The sequence below is a fragment of the Mastomys coucha genome, unplaced genomic scaffold, assembly GCF_008632895.1.
Source record: "Mastomys coucha isolate ucsf_1 unplaced genomic scaffold, UCSF_Mcou_1 pScaffold6, whole genome shotgun sequence".
NCBI lineage: Eukaryota > Metazoa > Chordata > Mammalia > Rodentia > Muridae > Mastomys > Mastomys coucha.
In genome coordinates this window covers 127,909,411-127,918,564 of record NW_022196912.1, presented here as the reverse complement: position 1 = coordinate 127,918,564, position 9,154 = coordinate 127,909,411, and the positions used below count along the sequence as shown (strand labels likewise).

Here is a 9,154-nt window from a genome sequence, read left to right as displayed (position 1 = left end):
AAAATTATTGAATATAGTATAACTAACATTAAACTCCACAATCAGCTCAGTTGTATTCTGAAATTTGTGTTGACATAGATGAATTAGCTGTATAAGTGGGAGATATTTCCCTGTATGAATTAAAGCTAAAGTACATACTATAGTGATAGGGCATTGTTCTTGTCAAGGATGTATATTTTCTTCTATGCAATAACTAATGGTCTGTTCTTACTGTAGGTTTAAATAGGAGACTTATTCTTACATGCTGGTGCTGCATGCAAAGGCATACCTCCTCAGGCTGCAGGGAATGCATCTTTCACCTTGACCCACAGCATTCCTCTAGTTATGTGATTAAACAGGTATTCCCATTGCACTGTTCTAGCATAACCATGGAGTAACTGAAGCAATTAAAAAGTAGAAAAAATGTGGGCAATGTGAATCTCAAGTGTTGTCAGAACTATAAGTGAATATTAAGAAGTGTGTGAACGCTGATTGTTAAAATGTTGCCTTTGCAGGTGAAATTAAGGAAATACCAACAAATACCAGGCATGTTCCTTTGAACATCGATAAATCAAACTGTAACTTTCTACACAGATTCATTAGTACTATTAATTGTCTTAATTTTCTATAAAGCCTCATACATACATTAGTAGAAATTTCATGAAGGAGTTTTTTTTCAGAATAAAACTAGTTTATGGTGTTTAATTACACACCAGTAATTAGTCTCATTGTTTCTCAAACTTTTCACTGTGGATAAAGATAGGAACTCTCAAACTTAGGAATCCAGAATAGTGTGTAGATGGGTGATTTCCTGTGAGTGTTTGTGTCTCTGTCCTGCAGGTATTCGTACTTCTCCTTGTTCATCTTAACACTCAGTCATTTCTCTTCCTGTAGGGAGGAATTATACACACCATGATAAATGATAGAAGCATATGTAGGGGGATTAAAAATCTATTAGTGCAGGCGCTTTATAACTATACCCATTACCCAGAGATTATCCTTCTGCAATATAACGACAATCCACTGTTTTAAATCATAGGAGCTTCATCAAACAGTATCCATTCCAAAATCAGATATCTTTTCAGAATTCTACTGACCTGCCATTTGAAATGAGCACACATGATCAGGAATATTCCAAAATCACCAACACCACACAGTCATGGTAATGTTCCTAAATCTGCTTCTATGCTGCTCGGAACCACAGAAAGATGACAGAGCATTGCAAATGGCTCCAGATATAATCATGAACTTAAAGGTCTCTAATGGATTAGACAGAGAGAGAATTCCATATGTGATATAGAGTGAGATTAGATACAAAAAAGGAACAGTGACTGAGACACTCATTTGTCTGCACATAATTCTGACAACCCATATAATTCTACCCTCTCCTTCAAAAAGCCAAGAATAAATTGACTCAACAGCTAGATAATAGAGGTTCTTTAAAAAAATTAGGGTTTTTTTGTGTAATAGAAAAAGAACATAAAACAAGTGAATGCTAAATACTTTTTTCAAGTTTTCAACATGTTGATCTATCAGGTAAATGTACATTAAAAGGTAGTTTGAGATTTCATCTAATCCTACCAACAGTGACATTTGTTAAATAAACAAATGATACATAATGCTGATGAGTAAATGCTGAAAGTGGGAACATAATTCATGGTTGGTTTGGTTAACCGGCTTTAGTTCTTATGGAATTTTGTCTGAACAGTCTCCCAGAAGGTAAAAACACAAATGTAATCTGGTTTAACTACATCAGTGCTGCACTTTTGCTAAGGACTCTGTAGTAGAAAAATAGAAGATCATCTGTGAAACAATAAGACATTATACAAAGATTTAGAAAAGATGATAACGCATATGTGAGGATAGAGAAGAAAACTAGGATCAGTGTGGACTTATTAATAAGGGAGAATAAGTCAGGAACCCAAGTGTGAAAGGAAGCTTGGCACTGACTTGAGACATTAAAATCACAAGAGCAGAAAAATGTCTGTGGGAAGGTTGGTGTCAGATGGGATGGTAGGATCATATAGATGTGTTCTCTGCTGTGATTTCTATATTAGTACTATCTCAAGCTAGACTAATACTATAGAAAGCCAGAGAGGGTGCTGGTCTATTTTAATAACCAAGAGAGATCACAATCTACCCTCCCCAGTTATGAAGGTGAAGCTGGCTCCATGCATGCAAATGCATTTTCTACCTCTAAGTTAAATCTCCTCCTGGGCCCTGGTAGTTTCTATCTCTGAACAAAGGGGGTGGGGCCTAAAAGATGACAGTGCTGAGTCTTCTGTACCTGTTGACAGCCCTTCCTGGTGAGTGTTGCCATTTCATACATGTGCTATGTGGGTTATTTGAAAAAGTGTGATTGACAGAATTGATTCTTCTTCTCTGAAGTTATCCTATTAGAGATGAAGCTTTAGGAGTCAGGACCTGGCCTAGTGAAACCTTCTCAGCCACTGTCCCACACCTGCTCTGTCATTGGCTACTTAATCATGAGTACTTCCTGGAGCTGGATACAGTAGTTTCCAGGAAACAAATAGGAGTGGATTGGGTACATAATCTCTGGTGGTAGCACTGACTACAATTCATCTCTCAAAAGTTGAATCTCCATCACTAGAGACACATACAAGAACCAGTACTTCCTACAGTTGAATGGTGTGACTGCTGAGGACACAGCCACATATTACTGTGCAAGAGGCACTGTGTGGAGTCTTCAGTGTGAGCCCAGGCATAAACCTCCTTGTACAGCAGCTCTGCACCGACAGAGGTCAGACAGCATACAGCAAGCATAGGAAATTTACTATAGAATAGGGAAAAACCAATTCTTGCCCAAAACTGTGACATGAGACTCCTGCTGTACAGGAAGACACACTTTTGTTAAGATCTTCAGTTAATACAATACCAAAGCCCACTCTCTATGTTTGGTTGAAAACTATCTGTACTTACTAAGGAGCAGGTCATCTATCTTTTATTTTGCTATTCAAGTTCTGATCCGATAAGCTGTCTAAACATCTGTTTTCTGTTCTTATACTCATAATAGAATTATTTGTTCTTTATTGTAACCTTATTAATCTGATGTGCATTACAAAACCTTGTTACCCAATCAACAGTTGAAGACACAACCTAGAGTAAATCTTTTCTTTGATCATTAATTTGTCACAAGCCTATTCTTTATGTGTCTACAACATGTGTTTTTAAAGTGTGAGTGCTCACTGTAATCCTTTCTCAAACTGAAGCTACTTCTGTCATTGTATAAGAAAGGGACACATTCTATTCTTGATTCTACCTTAAGACTTTATATCAATTTTTCTCACTTTCTAACTTCAAACTTTCTATCAGCTACCCTAATTTCTAAAAATTATTTAGAGCACACTAACTTCCATAAACTACTTAAATCAACTCAGACATTCCACAAAATCATTAATTTATCTGAACAGCATTATCTCAAGAACTGTCATCTTCATGTGATCTGCAAGTAGATTGCCCAGCAGACTGTGCTATCACCCAGGAAGTAATCATATCATGCTCTAGGAAGTGAAGGTCCCCCAATGTCCACTCACACCAAGGCAAATAATCGATGAGTACAACAAAGCCATGCATGAGAATGAACATCAGTAGCAAGCAATTGAGGGATAAGTTTTCTGCAGTCATTTCACAACAGAACACTCCAGTTACTACTGAACAGGACAATGGGCTATCTCCAAGGAGCTCACTTGCCCAATGTTGTTGTGCCTGCATAAAGTCTGCCAGCTCCCCAAGTCCATTTCCCATCTTAGGTGCTAGTGAAACATGAATGGTTGCTGAGAAAGTTTGAATTAATTTTCATTGGGCTATGACATATTAGAAGTAACCTACATAGTATGGGGTGAATCCTACAACCAAATCAATTAAATAAAATTTATTGGACTCAGTGACTTACTCATTAATAAAACAATTAATCAAGATGATTAATGAAAGTCCTGTACTTTTGTGATGTGTTAAGATGTGAGAAGGGAAGACATAGGGATAAATATATAATTCATAATATATTGCAAAAAGGGACAAAAATTTCAAGGAATAAAAAAATAGTTTAAAATAAAAATAAGCATTTTGCATGTGTTTAGAATTTCATAGAGATAAATATTGAAAACTCTGCATTTACCTCATAACATGTTCATTTTCTTAAATTGCTCCTACAATTCCAAATAATCCATTTCTTTTCAATAGAGAATTTAATTTCTATTTCATTACACATTTGTGTAAATAATTGTATGTAATTATGCCTTATGAAAGAACTTCAAATGAGAGCATTATATATATAATTTGAAGAACATATTACCAATTTTAGCCATTTTTCTAACAGTTATGTAAGTTTTTCATTCATTAAAAATGAGAAATTTTGCTGTGTGTGTGTAGCCAGATCAGAAAGCAGTGTATGCAGCCAAGAGGAACTCTTATCTATGTTTGGTCTGTAGAAAAACTTTTTCAGGAAGAGCTTTGTTGGCTGAAGTGTCTATAAGCTGGAGCTGCAGAAACTTTGAGCCTTGATCAGAATATTGTCTTGGCTCCATGGTTCTCTAGCCCCCTCCCACCCAATTTTCATTTCCAGCCCGGGTTTTTGGTTATCCCTGCTTGACCAAAAGCAGCCAGAGAGCTATAAGTGGTGGTGCCCAAACAGGGACATAAAAGTGGAGGCCTTGCTGAGAAAAACTGCTTTGGTTGGAGGAATCCATGGAAATAAGTGAAAGTAAAAAACAATTCCAAGTCCAGGTAAGTAGCTATATCTGCAGGTCAATGAGCTATTAGAGACTGTACTCTTGAAAAACTAGGCTGAGATGGAGCTTACCCAATGACAACTCACTTAGGATAGTAGCAGAGAAATGGGTGGGGTGTACAATTAACGAATTTGTCCACAGCCTGAAAGAAATGCTTCAAGCAGCTGGAAGAACAGAGATTTATAAAAAAAGAGATTGGAGATTTTCTTAGCTCAAGTAGAAACATGTAGTCATTGGTTCCAAGAAGTAGGAACAGTAAATGTATAAACTTGCAAAAAGAATTGGAGTAAGCACAACAGATCATTACATTGTACATGGACCTGAAATGCTCCTGGTAGATATTTTTCTTTGTGGGCTTTAATCAAGAATGCTTTAGACCCCTCCCAATGAATCTCAAAAAACAAAAGAATTAATATTGACAAGTCAAGGAGGAATTGGGAAAGCAGGGTGAGAAAAAGCAGGGTACTAGGGGGCAACAATTAGTAGCTGCCACTGGGCCTCCTCTCCCTTCTCTGGAAGATTTCTCAAAAAAAGAAGGGGATGAAGAGTTAGACCTTGGACATGAGAGAGAGAAAGTAGGTTTCATAATTTGTCCCCTCTCCTGGACACTTTGGCCAAAGAAAAGAAAAATTAATGTAAGTTGTTTCAGAGCTCTCCTAGGAACAGGAAGAGGTTGGGAGACATCCTGCTTTCTCTCTGGTTCCTACTGGAGAAAGCCTTACTTCTAGTTCTGGTTCTCTTAGGTGGGATATCTTGATACCATTGGAGGCACATTTATTTCTCTTCCCTCTCTGTCTATTGTCTACCCTTGGTGCCCCAGTGTTTACGTTTCGTTGTTTGATGGCATGTTCTTCTGTGTTTTATGTTCAAAATAAAAAATGGTTAAAACTTTATCTGATGGCTGTCCATTCCTTGATTTAGTTTTAACTTGTTTAGAAAGAAAAAAAAGATAGAAAAGAAAAGCAGTCTCAATTTGCACCACAAAACTGATAAGTTACACTTCACCTGTAGCAGGGAGTCAAGCACAGCTAGAGAAGCCCTGCTAGGGGCTCGTTGTCTGCACAAGCTAGTCTTAAAGGTGCCAGCAGCATCTTGGGTTCTATGGTAAGGGAGCTTACGGCTATTTTTCCTAGAAAAATCTCCGTGATTTTGTTTATTGGGTTCAGCATGTGACAAGGTGCTCTTCTCTGGAAATTAAAGGTAGAAAAAGTAAGACAATTTTGTGTGGTCTAAGTTTTTTAGATGTGTTTAGCAACTTCATTTTGGTTCTGACTGCTTTTAAAAGTATAAATATGTTCTACATATCTTGGCAATAGAGTATGGCATGTAAGTTATTTGGTATGATTACAAATTTGTAACATTGGTAACAAATTTAGCTTAAAATTGGTAACTCAGGGTTGGAGTTATTCTAAACAACAACATGTAGCATGAGCCAAACAAGGAAGGCATATCTTTAAAGATACTTCTAAATTGGGAAAATTTATATAATTCTTATCATAAAAGCTAGACTTATAGATGATGAGATTTCTTAGAAAATGCCTCTTTAATGAAGTATTAATAGCTGTACTGAGCTGAGCAATGATGGCACATGCCTTTAATTCTAGTTCTTAAGAGGAAGAGGCAGGTGAATTTTTGACTTTGAGGCAAGCCTGGAATACAGAATGAGTTCTAGGAGAGCTAAGGCTATACAGAGAAACACTGTTTTGAAAAAACAAAAAAGAAAGAGGAAAAAAATAGCTGCAGTGACCTGCATTCATACACAGATCTGGCAGCCCAACTTTGTAACATGAAAGTAATTTCCTTGATATTGATTTTAGACAGAATGGATTGTTTACACTGTTACAAACTGGGCATTGCTTTCCAAAATTATTGTTATGCTCTAATATAACAAAAGAAACTTAAAAATATAAATTACTTAAACTTAAAAATATAAAAATATAAATTTAAAAAACATATTTTTTGTTATTCCTTTTGTTCTTCATTAAACTGAAGGGCTGCAAAACTTAGAGAGTGACTGGAGCTGTGGGGCACTCATGGATAAGGCCCACCAAACCCACTCATTCATGTGGAAACATGACATTAATACTTACAGTGTGGACCAATAATTCTTAGCCAGTGTAGAGAACCAAATGCATTTTTAAACTTTTTTTTCAAACATTTTTGGTGTTCTTAATTCCAAAATCTAATGTGATCATCCTTTATCTATAACTAGTTCTTCAAGTAAGGTAGTTTTTGTTTTGTTTTTCTTAAGAGGGAGAAGAGGCAGGGATGAGAATAGCAGTTAAGTTTGGACAGAGGCAATGGTGACAGGAGGTCCTGAGAATGCCAGATGGCCACTGCATTTCTCTGACAGGAGAGTCAAGAACCAAGATGCAAACACAATGGTTTTCTCTGAGTCTCAAGGCTTTGGCAAGGACAAGTGTAGTGGCTTGGGAGCAACAGAAATGAAACACCAAGCCTTGAGGGATGGAAGCAGCTAGGAGAGATGGGGGAATGTATTTATTTTGATTTGACATCTTTGCAGTAATAAGGAATCAGCACTTAGAAAGTCTGGTGTCTTAGTCCTAGACCAAAAAGCCTAATTTAAGGGCAAATGCCACTCCCCTCAGTGATAACTCAGTCCCAAAATAAATAGATGTTCAGCAAAAGATGGCAAGAGTCAGAAGTGGTCATGGTGGAGACTGCCTGACAGGCAGGTGCTGAGAGGACAGGGTAAGGATATAACAGAAAACCAAGAGTTGCTGGAGGGAAGGATGAAGGACCTTCTTTTGTCCCCAAATGGATCCTACCAAGTTCCCTTCCTTAGACATCTCAGGATAATCACACTGAAGCAGTGAAGCTTTGAAACTATAGTTACTTAAGAGTAAGACTAAATCTAGAAGGGCAGTGTGTGATGTTGCCAGAGGAGAGCGCCATGGGTCCCTATCTATAACCTGGGTGCTGAATATGTAGATTTTGAATATCTGTGGGATTGGGGGCTTGGGTCCCAGGAGCTTGGTGGGCTTTGTTCCACATGACTAGGCTCTGTTCTCTGAAGCAAGCCTGATGGAAATCCCCACTCAGGTAATCAACTGTTTGCATTAAGCTGTTCTCTCTTTACACTGGAAAACCCCAGTCCCTGCTCAGTAGTGGTCCCCAGGAGCTGTCACACATTCGAGGAGTGCACCTGTGGACTGCCCACCATGCAACAACATGGCAAGGTCCTGAGACTCCAAGCTGTCGCTATTGTGAGTGGTAGAATGTTGTTCCACTATGGTGGGAAGTAGTGACCATTGGGGTAGGCCAGTGGGGCTGGTAGGCCGTTGACTGGTGGGGATGGGGTCAGCTTCTCCAGGGGTGACTTCAGATGGAAGGACTGTGCCAGGCAGAGTTCCCTTAGATAGGCAGGAGCCTTGCCCACAAAATCAGGACCTGCCAACTCAGTCCTGTTGCATGTTTGCCTGTCATGCCAGGGGCTGTTGTCCCATGGAGCTCACTGCACATCTGTTGTAGGTGGGCCAGCTGGTGTTGGTTCCTGGTAACTGGCTTGAGGGTGCTAGGGTAGCCAGTGGAGGCGCAAGAGATGCCTGTGGGCAGGTTGACAAGACCTGCAGCAGTCAGTGAGGCTATGGCCTCATGGGTGTGCTCCATGGGATTGACCACACATGAGGCATTGGTGTGGTTACGCTGTGGGTCCACACCAGGGTGCTTGCATAGATGAGCAGACTGCGACTAATAGGGCTGTCAATATTCCTGTAGCTACAGTTTACAATTTGATCAAAAGCTCAAGATTTTTACCTCACCCATATTTGAAATTAATAAAAAAATCAGGCAAGTGGAGATTTATGAAAGGTTATGAAACTAGGGACTTATGAGGACATTACAACCTGGATTACCTACTGCAGATGCCATTCTAAAATATAAGTATAAAATCATTATAGATTTAAAAGATTGTTTTTATACTATTCCTTTGCACCTTAATGGTTGTAAAATGTTTGCATTTTGCTTGTCTGCTTATAATTTTAATGAACACATGAAGCAATATCATTGAAAGTTTTTGCCTCTAGGAATGCCTAATAGCCCTATATTATGTAAAAAATTTGTTTCTGCTTCAATACAAATGGTTAAGACTTTGAATCCTTCAGTGTATATTATTCAATATATGGATATTTTATTAGCTGATCCCTCTCAAGTAGTTTTACTACAAGTTATTGCTGTTATACAACGATCTTTAAAATATTAGGGAAACAAGTTTCAAAGACAATAACCTTTTCAATATTTGGGACATCAGTTATATCCTAGACAAATTATGGCACAGAAAATTCAAATAATAAAAGATAGTTTACTTACTTTAAATGATCTTCAAAAGCTGTTAGGAGATGTTAATTAACTAAGGCCTAACCTTAAGCTGGCCGCAGGAGAACTTAAAACTCTCTTTGATATTTCTC

General features: G+C 38.1%; 1 pseudogene and 2 gene segments (V, D, J or C); 2 read left to right on the top strand and 1 right to left on the bottom strand.

Moving 5' to 3' along the window:
• LOC116080189 overlaps positions 1–9,154 on the top strand; it is a 1,139,691-nt gene that overhangs the window by 381,870 nt on the left and 748,667 nt on the right.
• The window catches only part of LOC116080186, a 1,015,034-nt gene that overhangs the window by 361,132 nt on the left and 644,748 nt on the right, over positions 1–9,154 (top strand).
• The window catches only part of LOC116080404, a 5,785-nt pseudogene continuing 4,280 nt past the window's right edge, over positions 7,650–9,154 (bottom strand).